The sequence below is a fragment of the Patagioenas fasciata genome, chromosome 36, assembly GCF_037038585.1.
Source record: "Patagioenas fasciata isolate bPatFas1 chromosome 36, bPatFas1.hap1, whole genome shotgun sequence".
NCBI lineage: Eukaryota > Metazoa > Chordata > Aves > Columbiformes > Columbidae > Patagioenas > Patagioenas fasciata.
Genome location: NC_092555.1, coordinates 1949736 through 1976629, shown reverse-complemented (window position 1 = coordinate 1976629; position 26894 = coordinate 1949736). Strand labels below are relative to the sequence as shown.

Here is a 26894-nt window from a genome sequence, read left to right as displayed (position 1 = left end):
TAATAAATACATGTAGAAAATTATCCTCTCTCTTTAGGTCAACTGAAAGTGAAAATACCATTCCAAAATGAGTCACTTTTCAACAATTCCCTCTTTCTCTTCATCTGTGAAAAGACTACACAGCAGAACTGACCTTATCCTGGTCTCAAACTTCATCTTTCACTGATGTGCCAAAATCCTCATCAAAGATATTCTCATGGGCTTCCCCAGGTCAGAGCCTCCCAGGGTCAGCAGCCGTGTCCCCTGGGGCGGTGGGATGTGGCACCCGCTCCGTGGGAGCACACGGGGCTGCATCAGGATGCGGGGGACAGCCCAGGAACCAGCAGCACCTGCACATCCCCATTAGCACTGTCCTCACTGACAACTGGGATGCAATTCCCATCATTGCACTCTGAGGACAGCTTAGATCCCAGCCAAGCAACCCATTCTATTCAGCACGGGCTTAAATTCAAGCGTATTAAAGACACACCTCAAGTCAAGTACGAGCTGTGTGCTGTAGAGAACAGCAGCAGATTGAAGTGTGTGCTTTGCACAGCCCTGAACCAGAGTCGTGGTGTTCAGAATTCAATCCCTCATGTTGGGAAATGCCATTTTCCATAAAACCAGGAGTCTGCGGACCAGTGAGTTTCACAGTGGGATTTAAGAGTCAGTGGGTGCCAGTGCAGTGCCCACAGTGCACACCCAGCTCCAAACCCCGACGGACACCCCAGGAATTTGGTGACCTGCCAGGCAGAAGTCCCACATCTCAGCCATTGTCTTACCTTGCAGCATGGCAGAGGTGGTGTAGTAGTTAAACGGGACCTTCTTCACCACATAGGCGTCTGTATCCAGTGAGCAGAGCTTGTCCCCCACCAGCACAGACTTCCCCGTGCCGGCGTTGCCCACCAGCATCACGGGGCGCCGGCGCTCCAGGAGCCTGTCCATGAAGTACCGCACACGGACCGTCTCGGTGGTGGGCACCAGGCAAGCCTGAGAGGGGCAAAACGAGCAGGTGAGTGTACCCATCTGTGGCACCACCCCACTGCCATGTTCTGAGGAGACATCAAACTGGGAGAGCCAGGAATGAGTGCGGTGACCTGAGTTTCTAGATGGCGCTAGGAAGGGAACAATACACTGCTACCAACCATTCAAGTCAAACTGTCTGTACAGACGAAACAATGACAGCGGGATGCTGAGAGCAACATCTGGATCTCCCCGCAAACACACATTTTGCTAAAATGGTAACAATTTTTACAAGTCATCTGCTCACTGTGGCACCTCTAAAAGGAAAGAAAGGCATAGCTGGCAAACGCAATTCACTACCTGCAGCAACTCTCATTTTTCGTCCAAATCATATAAACAACCCTATTTTCAGCCACGCAGAATGATGAGATGGTGTCTCAGGGACTTTGTCACTACGTTGTCCCACATCCTGCTTCTCTCTGCAGGCCAAACGCACCTCCATCCCGCACCCTGGGCACACCAGCCCTGGCTCATAGGTGTCTCTGAGCCTGCGCCTCATGTACATCACTCAGCTCTGGAAGATGGATGGAGGATGAGTCTTCACAGTCAAAGTACAGTAAAGAAAGATGGGTAATTGAGTTGTACTTCATAAAGAATGTGTCAAGGGTTTTGATTGTGGGGTGACAATACAACCATGGCAGATGTGTTGTTAGCCCCCTCTCCCCCACCTTCAGCCCCTCTCTCTCCCCCATTCCCACTCAGGACAGGTGATTGGGAGGGAAAGAAGGATAGATAGAAGAGAATTGGAAAAATTAAAGATGTTTTACTAATGCTACTAATAAGAATAGAGAAAATAATACAAATATACAAAACCAATCTTGAAAGCCCCAGCAACTGCAGAGCTGGCACCTGAAGTCCTGGACTGGACTGTGCAGCCAACCGGAGCTGGATTCAGTCTGTCATGAGGCCTCAGTTCGCAGGGACGACCAGCAAGGTCCTCTCCTAATCTCGGCCATAAGCAAAATGGACGAGATCCTCGTGATCTCCCACTTTTATATGAAGTATTCACGTGAATGGGATGTTATACTCTGTTTGTCAGTTTCTTGGTCACCTGTTTCTCATCGCCCCTCTCGCGAGATGCGAATCTGTCCTTATCAATAACCTCACATTCCATTGCTATGTTTACCAAAACATGGATCTGGTTCTCCAGGAAAACGCAGCTGATATGAAGGTTTTACCTGACAGGCAAATTCACTAAAAGAGAAACTTGTTTTTAACAAAACCAGGACGGAATGCCATTCTTATTATGAAGTGCTTGACCTCGAATGAGACTTCAATTGAAATGCCTGCATACAGTCACTAAAATGCATGTGCTCTTCCCAGACAAAACACGTGCAAGGTTCACATACCTGTAAGGGCATTTCTGGATCAAATTCAAACTGAGGAATAAGTTTAGACCAAGGTTCAAACTTCTTCGTTTCTGGATCAATGTAGAAGTCAAAGACTGTGCCCTGAGAGGGAAACTTGATAGTCTTGAATTCTGCCACCCACCACTTGCTGAACTCCACTCTGTAGTCCACAAGCTATAAGACAAAAAGTGGAGAAAATACACTAATCTGGATCAATTAATTAGTAATGGAGAATGTTATCTATCCCAGTCCACCAGAGCGGGATTAGTCCTTAAAATATATTCCACAGCATAAAGTTCTTATCATTTTTCCTGCTATTAAGCCTAATTTTTCATTTTCTTCATTTCTGCTCATCAGTCCTATTTATTCATCTAAATAATTCATCCTCTGTGTTGATCACTCTTGGTATGTCTGAGACTAGATAGATGGATCAATTTGAAAAAGAGAAATACGTGCCTATGACTAAACAGACCACTTGATTGATTCTTGGTGCCTACTTCTTCCAACAGACAAGGACACAACATCCGTCTACATCTGTGCTCATGGTCAGTCACAGCATGCATACCAAAGCCTTTCCTCATCAATCACACCACTCTATTCAGAGTGAGTTGTTGTCTTCTGGCTTCTTTTCAAGCCACAACGTTTCAGACAAGCAGGACTGCAGACACCAGCGTACCAAAGCAGCAGCGAGGGTCTGCCCCTTTGACCCCGCCGTGATTCTGCGCTGCCACATTCCCCTCAAAGCACCCGTTTCCTTGCTTTTCCCCATTGTATCTTTCTGCACATGGAGATTTTGGAGCATCTGAATTTTTTCAACTGGGGTGACAGTTTTGCTTTAGATGCTGGGTCAGGACTCACAAAATGTGCTTAGTCCCCTCCTCTGCCCTAGGTCTCCTGTATGACATTGGGCCAGCCATTCTGCCCAAACACCTTCCCATGTGGACAATGGGAACTGGAGAGAGGTGGAGGGGAGGAGGAGAGGAAAATTGCTGTGAGAAAGATGTTTGTGAAATACCGGACGCATCATTTAGCCCGTTTTAACAGCACAGTTTGTTCCTGGGGTGTCTGCGGGTCTCTCCTCCCCATAGCCATACAATGTGGGGTCACCAACACATTGTCCATAGGCTGCTCGGCCTCCATAAGGAAACCTGGGTTTGTTGCTGAACTGAACCAAGTGTCCTCCATAAAGCCTCCTGAGCCACAGTCCCTCAAAAGACCAGTGGATTTGAAAAACACATTAATAGTATCCACGATTTTGCAGACTCATGCTATTCAGAGAGGCAGAATCCCTGTAATTCTCCGTTCTCCTGTTGTTATAACTCCTCAGCAGCGGCAGCAGAGTCGCCCGCAGTGGAGCGGGACGTGCGTGGCTGCTAAAAGCTTTCCCACAAGGGTGCCCTTACCCCGCACAGCCAAACCGCCTGCAAGCGCGCTGTGCCGCGCTGCCCGCCCTCCCTGGCCCCGCGGTTAAACGGAGCCACTCCAGCCCCAGCTCTATTGCCAGAACGGTGTGGAATTCAAACCACTTCCTTAATAAAAACCCCATATGGATTACCGCTAATTTCAGAGCCAGGAAATGGCAAATCTATCATCTGGTTTTATACAGGGGCCCCACTACCCACCAACAAGCACCGAGTAGTGGGAAGCCTCCCAGACTGTTTCTCCTGACATTTCGGCCGCGAAAGGTCAGCGCGAAGGGCACCTTCGGTGGAAAGCAATAAACAGATTTTATATTGGATCATTTTTCATCAGGCTCCCCATTGCTCGGACTGCTGTATCCTCGCACTCTCAGCTCTGACATTTACAGAGCATCGCGGGCAGTAACGCACAGCCAGGCTCCCGGCGGAGCCTCCCGGAGGGTCGCTGTGCCTGCAGCTGCTCCTGCAGCCCACCCAGAGCCACTACCGCAGGCAGGAGCCCGGCCTGATGCACCCGAGACTGACTGTGCGGCACGGGGAACACAGCGGCCAGCTGCCACAGCACCGCACACCAGCATACTTGCGCTTGTACTGCTGAAGCAAAGACAAGTAGTGCTTCCCAGGCTTTATTGTGTTTTGTTTTGTTTCTTTAAGTCATCCTAGACTGGCAACACTAAGGCTGAGTATTTCCCAGCTGGCACATGGGAAATGGAGGCTCCACAAGGACCAAGGAAGCTGGTCTCGCACAGGTCATTCAATGGTCACAAGGTGTGATGGCACCAAGTGAGCACCCAGCTGAGCTTGAGCTGTGTTGTTCAGCACTTCCTGAAGCATCTGATCCTTGGCATGGAGCAAATCTGAAGAGACCAGCAGACACTCTAGGTCTGGCGTTAAGGTACATGAAAACACACAAAGAGACCCCTGGGAGCGCTTGAGCAGCCATCAAGAACGGCAGTGCCTCCACCCGAGCTGGGGAGGGGTGTCTGGTGTTACATTCGTGGAGAGACCTCCCGCATAGTCCAGACAACACAGAGTTTGACACAAGCCCAGCGGAGATCAGACGTGGATCTCCAAGCCCTTGACAGCAGTGCAGTGTGGGCAGACCCAGACATCAGGACTACACACTTTAGATCTGAGGATAAGGCGTCCTCTGACTAGGGGATGCAACCACCCAAGAGTAGGTGTGCCCCTGTGGCCACGAAAGTCAATGGCACCTGGGGTGCCTTAGGAAAAGTATGACCAGCAGGTCAAGGGAGGTTGTTCCTCCGGCTCTGCTCTGCCCTGGTGACAAAACACCGGCTGGTTTGTGTTATGTAGCACGTCTACCTGTGCAGTCAGAAGGCTGAAAGACTGCTCCACTGATACATCCATCTGATAAATCAGTCTTAATTTGATCACATTATGCACATCCACAGGCTTCTATAAGTTAACCTTATGTTTCTCCCCAGTGAAATGCATCTGCATAAGCAAACATCCCTCCACCTTTACCACTGACCCCTCAGCTGTTCTCCGGTGGTGTTACACCCTGGATAACGAGGCCTTTCGTAAAAGGAATTGTTGTGTTTCTAGTTTATTATCACCTATATGAGAGCCCCAGGAAAACAGCATTACTGGCATAGCACTATGTTTCAGAAAGTATGAAGAAATCAAAACAACACCAAACCACACAAACAAACTGTGTGAAAGATGCTGAAGAGGCATCTTCCGTCTTACCTGATCTCGAAACATTGATCCACCAAAGGCCCAGACGGCAGCAAAGACAAAGTAAAGTTCATAAAGCTCCTTGGGACAGTCAGGAGGTGTGTTCTCCTCTGCCAGGAGACATTCAAGGAGGTAGCACAACATCTGAACCATACTCTGTTCAGGAATGGGAATAATCTTCTTAAATCTAAGGGATGGAAATTAGAAAGCAATACGTCCATCACAACCCAGGAAGACTAGAAATGCTCTTTCAGAATACTGGCATTCTGCTTGTCAGCGGTACGTGTCCTATTCCCAGGTACAATAAAGAGAACACCCACTCTCACACTCAGACCCGCTGGCACCGGCACATATACAAGTAATAACAATAATCAGAAGTTTCAAGCATTTTAAAACTTTGATCTTCTTGAAAGAAGCAGAATGGAAGACTTGCTAAAGGCAATGATTTCCTGCGAGCACGATGAGTTCAAAAGCGGTCAAATAGAGGAGTAATAAAATAAACCCTTTCATCTTGCCATTTTACATTCATTTAAGCTACACTTACAGAATTCCAAACTAATATTGTAGCTGCACTGAAGTCCTCCATAAAGTAATTATAGCTATTTGAAAGGTTGGTTCTACGATTTCTGAATTAAGCAAGCTACCAAAACACTCAGCTCAGGGTTGCCTGCAGCTAATCCCGTGGATTTCACGCTCTGAGACAATGTTCAGCAAACAGAATGGGAAACGTCCGATTGACTTTGCTACCAACAGTCAAAACCAACTTGGTCCCACAGAGAGAAGTTCCCTAGCACAATGTTTAAGTCCTGATTCCAGACCCTTCTGACACATCCCCCTTTTGGCTGACATCTCCCATGCTCACTGATTTTTCTTTTGTTTTTAAAGGAAAGTGCAACTATAGGAAGCAAGTAGAGGATGGGAGATGCTCCCTTAAGTTTTCTGGGACTCTACTTTGGCCAGTCCTCACCACAGTATGAGAAAGAGAATGGTTTCACATGATGATAAGCAAGAACCACATGACTTCCCTGTGGACACTGCTTTAAAGCCAAAGCAAGCCAAGAAGCACTAGGACCCTTCCAAATACCCAAGTTCTTAATGAAAAATAACTTGTGGAGTGGGCTCAGGTCTAGCCTGACACATCAGGAGGCTGAAAAGCTTTCTCTTTGGGATCTGCCGGAATTATTTTCCAAGAGATAGAGAGTTGATACAGGAAATACAATAAAAATCAAATCAAAATCAGATGAAAACCAGATCTGACCAACACGATACAGGCAGGAGCGTCACTTTGCCCACCTCGCCCTGCTGGTTCTCTGAGCTTAAGCCAATGATGCTCAGGGCTTCCAGGGGCAAGGAGGATCATGTGCAGCACAACCCAGCGCAGCACAGCTGGGCTGGACAGTGGCAGGTGTCCCCATGCCCTCACCACGGGTGACACAATCACTCATCAGATGGTACCTTGTTCTGAGGGTGTCCAGGCAAATGGGCAGGTACTTATCAAACAAAATGGTCAGGTTGGCTCTTTCGGACTGGATCTCTCGCCTGTCGATCCAGCTGCTCACTGGAGGATTCCAGCCCCGATCCGACGGGTTGATGTACAGGATCCCTTTAGGCCCAGGGTAAGAGAGGACATATAGTAAAGACATAGCAGAAACTGTTCCTTTCTTCCAGCAGAGTTTACCAGGTACTTTCACACAACTAAAACCCTATCAAATATGATGGGACGTCCCATTACCTGCCCCCTTTTCCTGCCCCACTGCAGAGTAGAAACATGAACAGTGAAGAAACTTCACCCTTGAAACCACGGCGCTTTTCATGACCTTGCCCTAAATTCAGAACATTGTCTTGTCTGAGCAGTTTCATTGCTCTGGGCCCCATTTCCCCATGTGTAAAACTAGGGGACACCTCCATTCCCTTCTCCCATACTTCATGCACTTCTTCAGAAGATCAAGAACTCTTTGAGACAGATACTGTCCTTCTCCTCATAAAGTCCATCCAAAGGGCTTTGCACAACAGGAGCACTCAGCAACGCTGAAGCCATGATCACCCACCAACAGTCAGAGTGCTCTGGGTAAATCTCCAGGATGATGACAGCTCCACATGTGCATTTGGGGTCAGGATCCTCAGTTTGTCTGTCAGAAACCTGCCCTGTCCACCCACGGCCGCTGTGATCTCAGGTTGGGTACTTGCAACAGGAGTCAAGTTGGCCAACAGAAGACTGGTTAATGGCACTAGATCCTCCTGGGTTCACGGCAAATCCCAGTGCGGAGCTCAGGCCAGGACTCACCCGCTCGGGACACGGTTGCTGGGGTGGCTGTGCGCAGGTGGCTGATCTCAAACACCAACCGCATCGTTGGGTTCAGAGGGATTCTCTCATTGCTCGCCAGGGTCAGCACCTGCATTGGGCAGACAGACAGACAGAATGACATCTTCCCCAGGAACAGGAACGAAAAGCATTCAGCACTTTGCACTAAAAAGCTTGGTTGCTGCCAGCACAGTTCCTTGAGGGAATGCAGCTGATTTCCAGCAGGTAGGAGAACTGTCTTCCATGACTCAAAGGAACAGCACTCCCTTCGAGCGGCGGAAAAAGGTGTGGAATTATGACCCCACCCTATTTTTGAAGGGCCTGGAGTTACAATCAGGACATCTGTGATTATCCATGAGCCCAGTTCCAGGAAGGGAAATTACAATGAAACCATGATTTGAGCTATTTCCCCTCATGCACCATTTTCTATATGTGATATTGTTTGGTGTATCTGAAGAAACACAACCGCATTATTCTAGGAGGTGTTATTTCAGCATCTGCATTTTTAGGCTGAACCATGCCATGCAGTCAAAGAATATCTCCTTCTTTAACTTATATTCATTACCTTATTATCATCCATCACAGTATTAAGAGACTCAATCCACATTGGATCAATATCTCCATCTAGTACCATCCACTTGGGACCGTCATGCGTGATGTTGGCCAGCTCTCGCATGATTGATGAAAACAGGCCTGGGAGGGTGACAGGAAGATGGTGATGAACACTGAACTTGACACCTGCTCTAACGGTTTTCTCCAGCAACACAGTAAAAATTACTCTAATTAATGCTTTCCTCTCAAACATGCAAAACTCTATGTGCCTATACGTAAATATTACTATATCACAATACGGTTCTAGTTTGCTTTAAAGTGAAAAAAGGGTTATCAGTTATCACTACTGAAAATGATTGCAGACCTACGCACGAGCTTCATTCCCACCGAGAATCATAAGGGATAAGAAAAATGTAGAGTAGCTACTCAAAGGCAAAAGGCGGCATGAGTTATACAATGCAGAGAAAACCACCTGAATATGCCTAGGAAATCCTTATAAATATTTTTTTGTGGCTCAAAGTATATCAGGGCAATCAAGATGCATTAAACGCTGGGTCATGGCTTTAGTGAGACTGAGGGGAGAACAAGCACAGAATGACATTGAATGACAGAACAAAATGTTGGTAAAATCAAGGAGAGAGAGGATACAGAGTCTCAAGGGGAGTGAATAATGAATGTTAAGAAGACCACGAAGGCTGGGAATAGAGCAGCAGCACTGCAGAGCAAATGAAAACTCCACAAAACTATTGCTCTCCTCTACATGTGAAAATACCTCGGGAGATGCTGGTCTTCATGAAAAAACATCAGGCAAACATTAAAAAAAAGCCTCTCTTCCAGTGAATTGTGACAAGAACTCTTTTTTTTTTTCTTTTTTTCTCCAGGACAAGCTATTTCTTTGTGATCCAGATCAGGAACAGCTGGTGGCACCATCTGACTGAAGACAAAGCTTGTGCTCAGCAAACGCAGAACGGCTCACCTGGAACAGGTGTGTGATCCCGAGACTGGGTCAACAAAAATAACTCTTCAGCGCCTCTGCCTCCAGCCAGTTCCTTACGTGTTGGACACACGCCTTGGGAACCACTCCGACATTATTAGCATCAGAAACAGTTGCTGTCTCAGGGCATCAGGGCTTCCCTCGGATACACCGCGGCAGCGGGGAGAGGAAAGCGCCTCTGTCCTGACCTTGTGCATCCACAGCACACGGCTCTCTTGGGGTTTAAAAGAAGAGTTTTGTTCTGCAAAGAACACTTTTGGGATTCCCATACGGGACCTTTTACCACCTAACATGTAGGACCTTTTCAACTTCTGATAATGTGACAGGATAAAACTGGGGAGCGGAAAAGCAGGGGCTGATCTGTAAGGGAACAGGTCACCTCTTGCTAGGCTGTGGTGAAGATTGCCTTGCTGGTCTTTGACAACATGAAACAACATTTTCAGGAATGGTTACTGCAGAAAATATCTGCCTTGAAAGCTCAGGGAGGAGTGCCACTATTTCATTTAAACCATCGCAGGCCAGAAACCACTGGACAGTCACCTGTAAAATGTCCCTCCTGCTGTTCGGTGTCACCGCTGCCCTCGATCTGCAGCCACTGCTGCAGCCAGTCTGCACAGTTCAGGCTGTACCCTGCACGTCCCTCTGCCACTTTGATTTAGGCTCCCTAATGACAATTAGAAAGAAATTAACCTGGCACTGGAGCAAAGCAGGGGGTCGGGAAGGGTCCATGGCGGGGCCAGGGGAGGTGGGTGGCAGCTCATCTGCTGCTGTGGATGATTCATGGTAATGTCTTCCCTCACCTCCCCCACACCTCCCAAACCCGCCGCACACGTAAATCGAAGCTGCCTTTATGTATCAGTCACAACCCAACATTTCCACTCCAGATTTTCTGTAATCTTCCAGCAAGTTTGAAATGTTCCTCAGGAGTAAGCAGGATCAACAGCTTGGCAAACGCTGGTGTGCTACAGAGATCGGGCAGCCATACTGAGTGGAAAAACTGACGTTAAGGCTGCTGTGCGTGCTATCAGCAATGAAAACCTGGGGATGGGACATTTTTTGGGGTCCCAGTGCACACCACAGTGCAGGAGGGACATCTCTTCCATCACTGGTCCAGCCAACTCCCAAAAACTGCCTGCCCCACTTAGGAACTGGTAAGTGTTGGTATTAATGGGCATTAAAATTATTCTTAGGGCAATAGGATCAAGTAGGCTTATGCTATATTTCCCATGTGAAGATCAAAGAGCTAAAACATCCTGTGTATCCTTTCAACAACAAACTGTCATGTGGCTGTAGGCAGCAGACAAGCACCTGGGCTCTCAGACCTGCACATGAAGAACCAGTCACCCTGCTGCTGCTCGGGAAATTCATTAAAAATACCCGTCTTTATCTACATATTTCAGACATGAAATGACATTTACCGTCTTTCCATTCTCTTGTTGCTGGGTTAATGATGCCAAAGAGCTCATCATTGGTGACTGCCTTGGGGTTGAGGTCTGTCCAGACAGGACGTCGCTTCATTATCTGGTAAGTCCTGTTCAGGGATCTCATCACCTGAGACTTGCCCGTGCCCGCGTTACCCACCACGCAGACAGAGTGCCGGACCGTCAGCAACTCCTCCAGCTGCACCACCTGAGAAAAGCACTCCCAAATTTTAGACAAAGATGCCAAACTGAAGTTCAGGTCTATAAAATAGGTCCCACTGGGCCACCTCTTTAGAAAGACGTGACCCTGAGACACAAGCAGATTTGACAATTGAGTTTGGTCCAGCCACTCTAATCACAATGGGTGAAATCCTCAGCCTGCAGATAAACTTTCAGCGCTGTTTATACTTGACAACCACCACCTGATGAGGCCCTGCTCTCCAGGGGCTACACTTTCATGAGCCTACAAAAGTTGGCCCCTTTGGAAGCCCAGAGACTGATCCAGTGCTGACTTCAGGAGCAGGTGCAGCTGCCTCAGACCCAGCACAGCTGACTGCCCTCCAGCGAGATCTGCCTGCAAGGACAATGCTGTGCAGAGCTCTCTTTGTAGAAGCAAAGCTGTTTGAGAAAACCCAAATGATTTGATGGCGATGTGGGTGTAGCAGAAGATCTCTTGGTCTTACTTTGAGCACAAAGTTGTCCTCAGCCTGCAGCCGGAGGTCCAGCACAGCCTGCCTCACAAACGACTCAAAATTCAGGTCACGCTTCCGAGGCACATCCAGTGCAGGGAATAGATCCCCAATCAGCCCCATAAACACCGGCACATCATCCGTCACAATCTTGGGGATGTTGAAGTCACGAAGAGAGCGCATCAGAACCTGGTCTTCGGGTCGCTCTGGGCCATCTCGCTTGAGGGAGCCAGCAACAACCAGCACTGACTTAATGGCACGCAAGCCCCAGTCGTAGTGATCCTACACCAGAGGGAGAAAAAAAAAGAGGCATGAGTTTATGCTTAGACAGTACCATGTAGGGTGAAGAACCACCATTCCCAAACTGCCAGACTAGTAAGCAATGAAAATACATCTAAATCTGTTATTTGCATTGTGGCCAGAGACCTTCTCCAGCCTGAGCGACCTGGTTTCCATCTCAGTAGGTGAGATTCCCGTCAGGGACAGTATTAAAGAGTCAAATAATTCAGCTGTTCAGACCATCACATGGGCTCACAGTTGGCAGTAAGACAGCAGCAGGATTTGCACTCCAGAGACCAAAGCAATTTGTTTCACCTAAATCATAAAGCACCTATAGCAAGGCCAGCCAGCCCCCTGCATCTGCAGGAGCCACCAAGGTGAAAGGCTTGTGAGTCCATTATGAGGCCCCAAAGACCCAAGTTTCTCCACCCTGCCCATCACAAGATGACAAGCCTGTTTGGTCTCAGAGGAGGTCCAGGAATAAGGGGTCAGTAAAGACATTGCTGAAAAAGTACCACAAAACGGCATGAGAAGAACTCTCAAGCCAACAAACAACTGTTCATATTTCTGTCCTGTTAACACCCTCCAGAGCACAGCTCGACAGCTGACTGCTCTGTGTGGGAGGCCATGGCTTCCACCAGGCCCCTCAAGGCACAGCACCAAGTTTCTGCGACAGAGCATATCCCACCCAGCCTCATGCTGGCACCGCCAAGATCAGGTTTGTATCATCAGGAATCCTGATTCAGGTCTCCTCTGGACCCAGCTTCGATCTACACAAATAATGACAAGGAAAAATCTGATTTGCTTTGCACTGACAGTAACTCTAACAAGACCTGGAACCAGCCTAAGGCTGAACTCAGAGAGGGACACCATAAACCCTTTGCAGGCAGGAGAATCAATAGGAAGAGACTGGAAAGCAAAAGGTCACTGAATACTACCCCAAACACGGTGTCATTTAAACTCACTGAAAGGTCTCCCATTAATGCAGCTGGTCAAATGCTTTTGTCCCTGCAGATGCTCCAGTAAAGCAGTCTGAAAATTTTATTGCTCCGATGATCACCAACCCTCTCCTCCCCCAGCAGCCAGTGCAAATGCAGCCATTAAATAAAAGCTGTGAAACGTTAGCCATGGAGCTGAGCAGCACAGTGCCATGTTTCTGCTGATTTTGGAGATTCATCATACCACTCAGCCACAGAACCAGGCTCACCTGCTTGGACAGGAGCTCTTTGCAGAGTTGGTAGAGAGTAATGAACTTCCTGGCTAACACCCGGGCCTCGATGAATCCCTCAGCCACCAACATAATTTCACAGATCAGCTCAAAGTCTGGCACAACCATCGCACACGGCCTAAAATGACAGGTGAGGAGGCATTGCAGAACAAGTATTTCTTGACTACAGGTCTTACAGGCAGCGCATTTGCAGCTTCATCTTCTAGGCCTTCTTTTACGAGCCAGGTCACCCTCTGCCTTCCCCACGACAAGGGACAGAGCTCCTTTGCCCTGCCTGTGCGTGCCCAGACCCAGGCCTGTTGTGCAAGGCTTAAACTACCTGCGAATGCCCTATGCAAGTGAATTCCCCAAGGACATGAGGTCGAGCCTGGATGTTCCAAAAGACAGTTTCTGCCAGGTCACAAACCCTGACCTGGACTCACCTGAAGAGAGCTTTTAAATTCTCAGGTAGCTCTGTTCGCCCTGCGTAACCAGGGTTCATGGTGATGAAAATGCCTACTGATGGTACTAAGTTGATGTCTTCTCCAAGAAAATTGAAGGATTTCTTCTTCTCCCGTATTGCATCCTGCACGCTCTTCACCTAGAAATCAAGACAGTACTATAGTATCAGCGTTCACTTATGAAAAACACATCAGACAACGGTGCTTCCTTCGTTACTCTTGGCCTCGTGACAAATGGGGCTAATCACTGTTTTATTTTTTACCGGCAGCATAAAGCTTTATACACTGTTTGGAGTACATCAGCATGGCAATATCAATTTCCCATCTCAGTCAAACTCTGGCAAAGCAGAAAAAAGAGCTGAAGAGAGTGGAAAGTCAAAATGCAAAGGAGTTGCAAGACTTCACACCTTTGCTCCATGAGACAATGATGAACGTGGGTCAGGAAGAGCAACTCAGGAGCGGGAAATGTCCCCAGCACTGCCTGCATTCACCTTGGCTTTTGACATCACCTGTGGGACACTGCTCAGCACATCTCACAGCAAAAACACCACCAAAGGCTCCACCATCTCTGAACCAGCCAGCCCAGCAGAGGTCTGATGTGTGAGAGAGACACAGGGCAGTACAGGTATCCACAACACAGCCAACACCCAAACGCACTCCCCAAAGTCTATCACAATATGGGCCCATTATTCCCTTTACCCATCTCACCTCTCCCCACACAGCGTTGCTCTTCAGGACATCCCAAAACCCTCCTGTGCCTGCTCCGTTCCCTGACCAGGCCCAGAGAAGGGGTAGCACCTCCCAATAAGCTTGGCCTCAGCTCAGTTGTAAACTGACCACTTGATATCACTTTTAAAGATTTTGGGACATCAGACGTTTGATTTAAAACCAAAACCAGAAGGCAGAAGCTGTAAAACCTCTCCTAACACCTTCACTCACTAATATTATATTGTTTTTTATATTTGCCTGATTGCAGCTTTGTTCTGCTCATTCCTCTCCTTCCGAAGAGTTCACCTCTCTGCAAACAGCACCTCAGCGAGGGGCAAATCTCTCTCTATTCACCGCTCTAACCTCACTACTGTTTGCCATCTCAAAGTAAAGCAATTAATCGAATTTTTCCCTGTAAGGAACCATATCGACATCAGCTGCATGAGTAAGACAGCCAATTAAACATCGCCATGGTAACACTCCTAATAGCAGCCAGGAGACACCATGATGGAATGACGGCCGTGCCGCTTTCTTCAGCTGCCACGCTCCAGCCAGGAGCGAGGGAACCATCAGCAGTTGAGTCATTCCTGGGCTTCTTTTGTTCAGCTTCCCTTTTTATTTCAAGATCCTCAAAGACTTTTTTTCAATGACAACTTTAAACTAGGACCTGACGGAAGAGAAATTGAGAGGGAATGATACATAAACTCTTGTACCTGCCTGGGGCTTCTCTGGGATGCCACATAAGGTACCAATTATGAGTGAAACAGATGAGAAGAATGAGGAGTTCATGGAGGGGTTAAGAACAATGTCTTTGACCGAAACATTTACAGAAGTGTAGAAACTTCTGAGCTTTATATCTTTCTATAACACTGAGCCCAAAAGGGAGTCCAGGAACAATTCAGCACCTCAATCAGATATTAGGATCCTAAAACACGCACTCAGCTGACAGTTGGATCCTGAAGAACTTGGGCACTTTGGCACCTCAGTTTTCTGCACTGAAGCCCCCCAAGGCTTCCCCTGTATAAAATAATGCCAGGTTTCCTCATGGGCTGGTAAGAGGAGGGGAAGGAGGACGCGAAGTGACAGATTATATATATAAGCACGAGAGCACAGGACTTTCTGGCACGATGGGGAGGCCAGTCTCCCTTCCAGCCCTTCTCCAGGGATGCTGCTGCGCTTCACACGAGACTCACCAACACAATGCACTGAGCAGCTGAACTACAGAGGAGATGAGAAACCATTCGCCAGGGGAAACACCCATGCCCAGCTGGGCACCGCTCCAATAGCTCTGTCCCAGGTTTAATCCCACGGTGTCAGGGTACCCTGGGCAAGCGCGTCAGCAAGGGCCGCAGATCTGCCCCAGATTCCAGCTCCCGAGTGTCACCAGCTGACACTGGCTTTTGGGAGCACCACGGGGCTGCACACATTCCTCCAAGGAATGGTGCCAGTTGGCCAGGAATACCTTCCAAAGCCGCTTGGCAGAGCTGTCGTTACAGACACCAGAACTAAATCCACAGCCATATAGTTTTGGAGACAGGTTAAGAAAATTAATCCTGAATGTATTCCCATTTCCTGAGTATGACACACAACCTGTGCCTGACCAGGGGTGATAAGGAACCCCCAGAAGTCCAGCGGATCTGCCCCAAACACCCCTCTTCCCCTCTGTGAAAATTATTCCCTACATTGCAGACTGAGCAGCCGCAAGTCAAGGCAGCTTCTCTGTCTTGAAACGATGTGCTGCAATTATCTCACAGCAGATTAACGACACGAGTGCTTTCCTGAGGAGGAACAGGTACAGAGCCATGGTGCGTAGTGGTCTGGGAAAAGATGCTACAAAGAATTGTCTTGGCACAAATGCTGTAACTGGGGCAAGAAAAGTGACAAATATCTTTGCAGCACGTAACTGCGACATCTTGGCAGTGCTGTGATATTCATGTGATTAATCTTGAGATCTAATCCCACACCTGCCTATACACAGAACTGAAACCGGCAATATGCAATTGCCGTTTTTACCCTTGCTCCAAAGACTGCAGAATGGCTCTGCTCTGTTTGTATTTATTTATGAGTGTTTCTCCACTCACCTGTACAGCAACCACAGAAAGGACCTCAACTGAGATCCTGTTAAATTCATCAAAACAGCCCCAGGCTCCCGTCTGGGAAAGGCCTTTGTAAATATTCCCACAAGACTGGAAAAACAAAACAAAAACAAAGATTACAAGAGTGAAATCATAAATGGAATCAACTCCAGCAAAAAATTGATTTGATTTCCCAGCCTGTTTATTTATAGCAATTTACAGTCTATTGTGGGTATTTAGAAAAGTGCATGGAAACAGCAGGCACAACTCAATTATAATATTTATAGCTCTGCGCAGCTTGCCACTTTATCTGCTAATTGCACTTTCTCGATATATCTGTGCACCAGTTTCATTTAAAGGTCACTTGTGCTGAATTACTGATGGTCCCGTTTCCTGGGAGAGCCCATAAGCTAAATGAAATATGATCCGAGGCTACCAAAATCACTGTACCGTGCCAGACTGGCAGAGAGCAAGACTCAGCCTAATGATTCAGTGCTCTGTAGCGGCTGAAGGTTCACTATGTTTTGGGTTTATTCTGGGAGAGGATCCTGAGAAAACCAGGACAGGTCCCTCCCCGTGCCAGGGGCTGCCAGGTCGCGAGCACGCCGAGAAGAAACGACCAGGGTCCAACTATCAGCACAGCCTTGGTCTCAACTGAACAGACCAACATTTTTGAAGAATTACACATGAAATCTAACTCCAGAAAGGAAGGGAAATGCATAATGAGGCAGAGAAGATAGTTCGGGTCTCTGCCTCCTGAAGAACCTTGTGCAAATCTTAGAGAAGGAACGGGAGGAGAAGGAAAAGGCATTCAGCTTAAAGGAGTGTAGCAGGGATTTGGAGAGAGGTGATCACAGAATCCCAGCCTGGTGGGGCTGAAGGGACCTCTGCAGATCCCCCAGTCCAAGCCCTGCTCACGCAGGGTCACAGAGCAGATCACACAGGTGGGTCCAGGCGGGTTTCAATGTCTCAGAGAAGGAGACTCCACACCCGCTCTGGGCAGCCTGGGCCAGGCTCTGGCACCTCCCAGCAAACAAGTTTCTGCTCATGTTCAGATGGAGCCTCCTGTGTTTCAGTCTGTGCCCGTTGCCCCTCACCCTGGCGTTGGGCACCACTGAACAGAGTCTGCTCCATCCTCTGACAGCCACCCTGAGATATTGATCCCATTGATCAGATCCCTCTCAGCTTCTCTTCTCCAGCTCAACAGCTCCAGCTCTCTCAGTCTCTCCTCACAAGAAAGAAGCTCCAGACCCCTCAGCATCTTTGTAGCCCACTGCTGGACTCTGTGCAGTTATTCCTTCTTAAACTGGGGAGCCCAGAACTGGACACAACTCCAGATGTGGCATCACCAGGGCAGAGCAGAGCGGAAGGAACAACCTCCCTTGACCTGCTGGTCATACCTCTCCTAATGCACCCCAGGTACCATTGGATTACTCTCATCCTTCAGGTTTGCTCGGGCCCTGAGCATCCCCAGCCCCATGTGACCGCACTGCAGCCGAGGTGGGAGCCATACCTTGTAGTCCATCTGCTCGGAGCAGTTAAACACGTACACCATGATGCCCAGGGCTCGCCCCAAATCTTTCGTAGTCTCCGTCTTGCCAGTGCCCGCAGGGCCTGCAGGTGCTCCGCTCATGGTCAGGTGCAGTGACTGGGTCAGGGTGATGTAACATCTGTCACAGTGAATGATGAATGAAAAAAGGAAATATGTCCAATAGGTCAACTGTGGGCTGCAGGGCAATAGCACTAGAGCATTGCACTCAGCAGAGCCTCTCCTCTGAAAAGCTGTACGTGAGCAGGGGTCATGTCTGAGCTGAAAGCCTTCTTGGCATTAATTACCACCTCTGCTCAGCTCTGTTTTCTCCAAGAGATACTCATCTTCCACCAAGGTCTGCCCAAACCTCTTCATGTCCAGCTTGTGTTCTCTCTGGATCCTCATACAACTCATGGATATTGGGCACATCTCAGGCAGTATGAGAAAAGGACAGCTTTTCTGGAAGACCTGTCACTGACAGAAACCTGCTCAGGTGGCCTATGAGTGAACCCAACTCAAAGCTGCAGCAAGTCCCAAAGTTTCTCCATCATGTTGATGATGGACACTGGGGTGGTGTCCACATGTGAGTATCTATACTACCTGTATAAGCCACAGAGGTGTAGTCAATATAGCCAACAAAACCTGATGATACCTGGGGGCTTGACGCAGCTGGCTAACACAGGTGACTAGAGCCACCTGAGATGCTCTTGGTTGCTGAAATGTCACATAGGGTGGAGAGATATGACAAGGGGTCCATAGGAGACTTTTACACTTCTGGATTGGCAGCTGGAAGCCAGGTGGGACAACACAGAGTATCTCAAGTAACCCTAGGTGTCCCCACTGAGGCAACCAGGTAGATGTCTGCTTCAAGATGGGATGAAAGCTCTCTAGACTCACCAGCTTTATGGACTGTGGACATCTTGTGCACAGGAAGACACCCACAAGTGTTTTAATGTGTGAGCTGAATCCCACCCAGGGATCTGATGTACAAATTCCCCAGAGGGTACCACCAAAAACCAGATAAGAGTTAGAGCTCGACCACTGGAGTGCTGGGACATGGAGACAGAACAAGAGGGATACAGGTGTCTGAACTAAATCCATCTTTGGTTGGCATCTCTCTCTCTACCTGTGTGGCAAAGCCCAGCTATGACATTGTGTCCCAGGGACTTACCTGTCGGTCAGCGGAGTGATCACAAGCCGAGGGGTATTGCCAAGGTATTCATAGGAGTACAGGAACTGGGCGTCACAGATGTTGGCAAAGCAGTGCCGTTCCTCATCTGACCATCTGTGCCGGAGCTGTGACAGCCAAATGAAGGCCTGGGCATTGTCCACCTGCAACACACCCACAAACACCATCACAGGAAGGCCGGGGATGCCAGACACATGCAGCTCGGGGGCCAAAATAGCGACTGCTATAAAATTTTCATGGGGGATGACTGGTCCTCACTGCAAGGCAGGTGTGGTGAGGAAGGCCGCCTCCTTGCAATGCGGTGAGAAATGTCACCTCCCCCTCTCCCATCAGTAAAGGGGGGGAACCAAATTAGTGACCACATTGGTGGGAGAGGAAAAAATTAATGGCCAAGAGAAAGAGCCTTACAAAAAGACTCCTGAATAGATTTAAGAAGCAGCAAGTCATGAAGAAGGTCTCATAACGCAACCAGAGTGAGAGAAGGAGCAGAGGCCATCTAGACAAGGAAGAGGTTGCAGACAGCACCAAGGAAACAGACTGGGGACAGGTGGACAAAGACAGGCATGGCCAGCGCTCTCTGCACAACCAGCAGGCAGGTCCAGATGCATCACTTCACCCCAGGCTGGACCGAGGCACCACTGAGCCCAGCTGAGCCTTGAAGACAGAAACCCTGTGAGCAGCCTGGCTGCCTCTGAGATGACACAGATGAGGGAAGAGCCACAACCCAATACATTCAGGGCATCTTCCCACCCACCTGCAAGGCTAAACACTTGGCATGGTGTCAGGGACAGGGGAGTAGTGTGGGAGAGGTGTTGCAGGAGAAGGGAGTCCCACATAAGTCCCTGTGGCCCCACACCAGACAAAGGACGCTACAAAGAACAAAGCTTGAATGCTTTTTCTTACTTTCTAAAGTCAAAACTGAGACTGAGTCCAGCAGCCTCCCAACACACCACCATCATCCACCAGCACATGTCTTGGCACCAGGACGCAGTGCCGCGCTCTCACTCCTGGTGTGAATCTGCAGCAACTACAAGTTGGTGTTGCAGGGCCATGACACAGCACAGCTCTGCAGGCTTACAGGGGCTTTCTGCACACTTACTACAAACATTGTAGAAATAAATTTAGTCATACGCCTCCCACTGAGACCGGCAGTGATCTGAATGGCCAGTGGTTGGGCCCCCTGAAGCCCCCTCTCCAGCACCCACAGAACTGTGCTGAACTGCCAACACCAACCTTCTGTGCTATCATCTTTGCCACCACATCCCGAGCATGCACGTCGATGGTGCAAATGGTCATGATTTTCTGTCTGTCGCCCTTGGAGAGCTGCCCGATCAGCATGGTAACGAGGGTGTTCAGCTGGGTCACTTGCTTCTTGTGCTATTCCTTCATCGCATTCTCGTAGCCTTCCTCCACCCTGGCAAAGGCAATCCCAACCTCGGCTGTCCACCAGATCTGGGTGCAGCAAAGCGCCACCTAGGGAAATAGGCTGGTTCAGTATCAGGGAAAATACCAAAGCTTCCTTATGTTCAAGAGTGTCGGATCCACAGGGAGATCAAGGATGAAACATCCGTGACATGAAATTAAGTATTTTTTCATACAGTAGTCACAGCAGACAGTACAACAAGGATCTGCTCCATGACATTCATTTAAAACACCATATCAGTGATAGACACATTTAGCAGCTAGTTTTAAGTAAATCAGCACCTTTCACATGCCTGACACAGCAGAGGAGGAAGAGTTGGAGACCACGAGGTTGTCAGAGGTGCATCTGAGGGGCTCTTCACTCTTATCAGGCCTCACCACTTTGCCTTCCTGCTGCACCTCTCACTGCTCTGGCTGTACAGACTGCACTGCCCAAGCCCCTGGGCTCTGTCACCCAACCAAGAGCCCCAACCAGAGCATGGAGCTCAGCCTGAAAACTCCATCAGGAGACCGCCAGGATAAAGGACAACTCATCCTCCCTCTCTCCTGGATAGCAAGGTGGAGGCCAGAAACATGCCTGTCCACAGCTGCTGAAAGAAGGGAAGGGCAGGACTGATGGGGAACCCAAGAGCTACCTTTCCACGAGCCAGCCTGAGTGGTGATAAGAAGCAGTGGCAGATACCTGGGCAGGATAGTCAAAGAGCCATTGTTCCCTTGGTTTTTCCTCATAAGCCATGACGGCTTCTGTCATCTCATCTCTCACAGTAGCCCTCATGCTGTCTAGTACATGACTGAGCCAGACTTCAACCTGGAAAAGAGATTAAATCCCAGTAACACATTTGCTCTTCTTAAGTGCCTTTGGTAATTAGTGAAGATAGGAAATGAGGCAAGCATCTCAGTTCTCTTTAGACTGGACATGAGGGAAAGGTTCTTCACCCAGAGGTGCTGGACACTGAACAGGCTCCCAGGGAGGTGTCACAGCCCCAACCTGACAGTGTTCAAGGAGAGACTGGGCAACGTCCTCAGACACACGGGGTGACCTGTGGGGTTGTCACTGCAGGGACAGGACTTGGACTCCATGATCCTGGTGGGTCCCTTCCAGCTCAGGACATTCTATGAGTTAACCAAACCTCACAGCCTCCTTCAGACTGGGTAGATTTGGCTAATTCTGGTACTGTAGGATTAGCATCTACTTCCAGACACCAAGAACAGAAGACAGATTTTTTTCTTGAACTCTAGCTACAGGAGGAACCAAAATGAACTCCGTCAATGAATAATTTGGTCAGGTGTGTTCCACCTCCAGGCCATGACAGAATCCCTGGTGGGATGTGGGCAGTCTGCCAGCAGCAGAAGAAAGATGCTGCCAAACTTGGGAACACAATTCCTGCTGAATTTCATATTTCACAGGCAAAGCCCTCAACAAGAAGACAGACTGAACGCAGCAAGCTCCATTGCTGGGGAGCTCAGTAGCCGGTATTACGTACTTTAGCTTCCTGTAACAGACCATGCAGAAAGGTGAAACTACCAGGATAGATAAGCTGAGCAGTAGCTTGATTCTTACATTTCATACTTTCACTCGTGGTATGAAATAATGAAGACTTGAGAAACAGGTAAAAGGCCTTCTCCTGCCAAACACACCCGTGCAGAGGTACTATGGAATAGCTTAGTCTCTTTTCAGTCTGCATCCCCTCCCTCACCGAGGATATTTGTAGCAAGCTTTAAGACTAACCTTCAAAAGGTCTTAGAAAAAATCAAATTGAAAACCTAGTCAGAAAAGTGGCACAGCTCTTTCTCTCACAGTGGACTGCGACATCCACGTCCCCCCTTAGTGAGGACCTATCCAGAGTGACACGAAAGGTTGTGGTGTAAGGAGGTACTAAATCACCACCTCTTCCAGCTTTTCTCATGCGCCAAGGGAGAGCAGTGAAGCTCTATGACGTCTTGGCAAGGGATCTCACACGAGGGGCAGGGGAGCAGACTCCACCGGACAGTTTTGATAGACAAGGACTTCCCTCTCACCTGCCCACTGCAGTCCCAGGGCTCGCTGAAGCTGACGTACTCCTCCTCTCTACTGTACATTCCCAGGCCAACCTTGGTTGGCTTTTGCTCAGAGTCCAGCTGGAATTTCATCCTGGCCAAGCTGTCAAAGAGTTTGGAAAGATGACGTTGCACCTGCAAAACGGGTTGTGTAAATAAAGCAACCGAGATAGGACGAGCGGAATGAAGATCACTATACATGTCACAAGCAAAATCATGTTAACAAAATATCTTGGATATTTAGGTAGCACCACATCTTCTCAAATGTGGCCAACATACTGCCAACAAAAGCCTCTTGCTGTCTCTTGTAATACTTCCACCTATTTCTACGTAATTTAGAAAACAGACATGCCTTAATAAATCATGTTTCTCCATTGGGAAATCTTCCATACAGAGCAAAAGCATAGAAAACATTGAAACACCTCATGACTCCTACCCCAAATTTCCCTACATGTAGTGATGAGAAGTCTGTAGCCATTTCTCCACCTCATCCTATTCTCAGCACAACGTGGAGTTTTCTTCACTATGAACTTTCCTGTTTTTCCACTACTAGAAACTGATTTTGTGCTAGTGAAATATCCTAAATTCTCTTTCATGGAGAAGAAAGATCTTTATTTCTGCCTAAGACCTATGATAAACAGCCCAGACCTCCTATAGAACAACCATGTTCACCAAAAGCACTCTTCCAGAAGGAAAAGAATAATTCAGTTCTTTCCTGTTCACCTCCATCTGAGTCTGCAAAGCCAACAGGGAGATGCTGTGGGCTCTCAACATCAGCATCTGCCTGCTGGGAGCTGAGCAGGTCACCAGCACTTCTTCCAGACCACTGCGTAACACACAACTGCATCACTGCGCGCCCCACGCCAATGAAGGTGAGATTCTCCTAGGATTGACGTCCCCACAGAAAGGGGAAGCTCCCAAAGCAGTCCCAGACAGGAGCTGCCTCTCTCAATTACAGCAGAGAGGTAGAAAAACTCCCATAGGGGAGATGAGAAATGAGGGAAAGGGACCTGGGGGTCCTGGGGACAGCAGGGTGACCATGAGCCAGCACTGGGCCCTTGTGGCCAGGAAGGCCAATGGTACCTGGGGTGGGTTAGAAGGGGGTGGTCAGTAGGTCAGAGAGGCTCTCCTGCCCCTCTGCTCTGCCCTGGGGAGACCACACCTGGAATATTGTGTCCAGTTGTGGCCCCTCAGCTCCAGAAGGACAGGGAACTGCTGGAGAGAGTCCAGCGCAGCCACCAAGATGCTGAAGGGAGTGGAGCATCTCCCGTGTGAGGAAAGGCTGAGGGAGCTGGGGCTCTGGAGCTGGAGAAGAGGAGACTGAGGGGGGACTCATTCATGTTTACAGATATATAAAGGGGGAGTGTCAGGAGGATGGAGCCAGGCTCTCCTCGGTGACAACCAGTGATAGGACAAGGGGGAATGGGTTCAAACTGGAACACAGGAGGTTTCACTTAAATTTGAGAAGAAACTTCTTCATGGTGAGGGTGGCAGAGCCTGGCCCAGGCTGCCCAGGGAGGTTGTGGAGTCTCCTTCTCTGCAGACATTCAAACCCCCTGGACCCCTTCCTGTGGAACCTCAGCTGGGTGTTCCTGCTCCATGGGGGGATTGCACTGGATGAGCTTTCCAGGTCCCTTCCAACCCTGACATTCTGGGATTCTGCGTGAGATGCCCAATGCTCTGATGCTTTCAGAGAAGGAAGGGTGGAGGTGGATTTGTCCATCTAATTCTGACTCACTGACTCACAAAGAACTACAACCCTCCCTCTCATGAGCTGTGCTGCAAGTGGACGCAGCTTCTCACACACATACAAGCAGGGCCAAACCCTGGGAGGTGCTAAGTGACTCTGAGAAGCACAGGGCACTCAGCATCCCCCCAGATCACAGAATCATTTTGGGTGGAAGAAACCCTCAGGATCAAGTCCAGCCATACCCTAGCTCTGGCACTAATCCATGTCCCTAAGAACCTCGTCTAAATGCCTTTTAAACCCCTCCAGGGATGGTGACTCCAGCACTGCCCTGGGCAGCCTGTTCCCATGCCCCACAGCCCTTTCTGGGAAGAATTTTTTTACAATATCCAATCTGAACCTCCCCTGGCACAACTTGAGGCCATTAAGCGTATCTTGAGGCCATAAGCTTATCTCTTTTCAAACCGTAAGTAAACCGTAGAAACTTTTTCTTACATGTAGAAGCTTCTGGTCACAAATCCCCAGCTGCCCCTTCCCAGACCCTGTCCAGTCTGGAGGGTTCGGACACAACCCCAGCACTTGCTGCGATCCTGCTGCCAGAGCCCGAACGCACCTGAATCTGCACAAGTTCAGCACCCAGTTCACGAGGATAATGTCATTGTGTATTTAATCCTCCTTTAGGAATCATCAGACTTTGAAACTACATTGGGAAGGCTGAGAGTGTATCTATGTATGATACTGCTTGACATTTACTTTGATTTTACTGCAAATACTTTTGAATAACAGAAAACACCAGGAATTTCTTCTTACTCAACAGAGCATTTCAACACAGTATCTTTGCTTCCTGTGTTTTTTTTTTCCTCTTCATTTTAAATATCAATCAACTATGTATTTATGATACTCTGTGGGCTGAAATCACCCAGCAGCAGACACAGATAGAAGCAGCGTTAAAGGTTAGAGGGAAACAACAGCATTTCCAAATACACATGCAAACCTGCTCCATTCCTGTGCTCACATCAATACTGAAAATGGTGGAAAGCCTGAAGAAAGTGAAAATACTCGCTACCAAAAGACAGAATTAGGACTTTGTTCATCATCCAACACTCGCCTTTTGCTGTGAACGTTTTGACTGGTTTTATGCACCAACCTCTGAATAAAAGATGCGTCCCAAACAAGGCCAAGCAGAGCTGTGCAGGGGTGGGTGGCAACCCAAGGAAGTCCTGCCTTGGCCACAGCCACTGTCTGACCACCAGCTGTCTTACCTCTTCCAGGCTGTGTTCTGCTCTTCCCCTGCAAACAGGCCATCCCAAAGACCTTTGCATGGGGGAAGGAAGAAGTGGCTGACTAGCAGATGTCTCCTCTGCCTAAAAACAGAGACGTCTCCAAGCCCTCGGTTGTCAACACTGTCACATTTGAATGACCGGTCTGTGGCTCTTTCAACAACAGATGCTGTTTGCTGGCATCCCAGCTTGGGGAACCAAGCTCAGCAACAAGTTTTGGCTGAGATCCTCAAGAAATGGTTTCCCCCAACCTCACTGTATCCCAGCAGAAACAAACCCACTGTTTTTATGGTATCAAGAACATAGCTCTGCTCTGTGCAGTGCTTTCAGAACCATCTGCAAGCATCACCAGGGACAGATGGGACAACATACGGTGTGCGCATTGCCTTTCAGAGACGACAGATGAAGGCCAGCAGTGAAAGAGTTATTGTTAATCCAAGTGAGGGTGGGAGAAAAGGCACTCAAGAAAGGATAAGCTACAGCTGAGTCCCTAGACAGCATCTTCCACCCTGACATTACTGACAGCTGGAAAATGTGAAGGTGACATAGTGCAAGGCTTACCAGCTGTGGGGTGGTGCCATTGGAAAGAATATCCAATCAATCTGCTGAAGAAACAAAGTAAAATCTGGGAAAGGCCAATCTTTTCATGTCCAAATATTCAGCCAAAGCCTTCTCACACAGGGACAACCTGGGGAGAAGAGCAGAAAAACAGAGCCCAGGACAGGCGGGTGAATATCCTTTAATGTGTCGTGCTACAGTTTGGGTTAGCGAGCAGATTCTCCCCTCCCATGGGGAAATGCCAGACATGAGCTGAGCCTGCAGGCTGCTCCTTTACAGCATTTTCCAAATAGATAACAAAGCACATAGTAACTCATAGATCTCTCTCCACTCCCAAGGGTCAAACAGACAAAGAGTCAGAGAATCCTCACCAAAAAGCAGAAACACAGGTGGAAGAAGAGGCTAGAAAGGCTTTGCAGTCTGACTTACTGTTTTAGACAAGCTCTCAACTGCCACAGGTGATTTCACACTAGGATGAAAGTTTCCAAAACTGCTTTTATTCTAATGAGCACATTTTAAAGTCTGATTCAAACCTACTCAGCTTTTTGTGCTTGTGAAGCCTGAAAAGAAACTTGTTTGCTCCGTTCTAAAATGAATCTCTCAGTGTTTACATGTTAAACTGCTGCTGAGCTTTCAAAGTTCATAAATAACATGCAGTTAGTCCTCTGTGGGGAACACGGGCCTTATCTGTTTAGGAAGTAAAATTAGATCTCTATTTTAAATGGATAGTTATTACTGACACAACAGCTATCACGTTAACTTGTTAGGTGTGTTCCAGGTAGAGTAGCTCATATGTTAGGTGAGAACTGTATCCATCTCTGGACATTAAGGTCTTTCTCAGGGAGTTTAGTTATACCATCTGTGAAGGGTACACACACAAAGATAATTTTGTTAATTAAAGCACATGGGATCAGCTCTGCTGCAGATATCCCTGCTTGGACTGCTAAATAGATATTTAAGACACCAAATTTGGGGTGGCAGTGAGGCCACATGTTATTAAAACCAACTGAGTGCCTAGCTTTGTATGTGTGC

The 26894-nt window shown here is 48.4% G+C and overlaps 1 pseudogene; it reads right to left on the bottom strand.

Annotated features, from left to right (window-relative positions):
* The window catches only part of LOC136115879 (dynein axonemal heavy chain 9-like), a 301218-nt pseudogene that overhangs the window by 235435 nt on the left and 38889 nt on the right, over positions 1-26894 (bottom strand).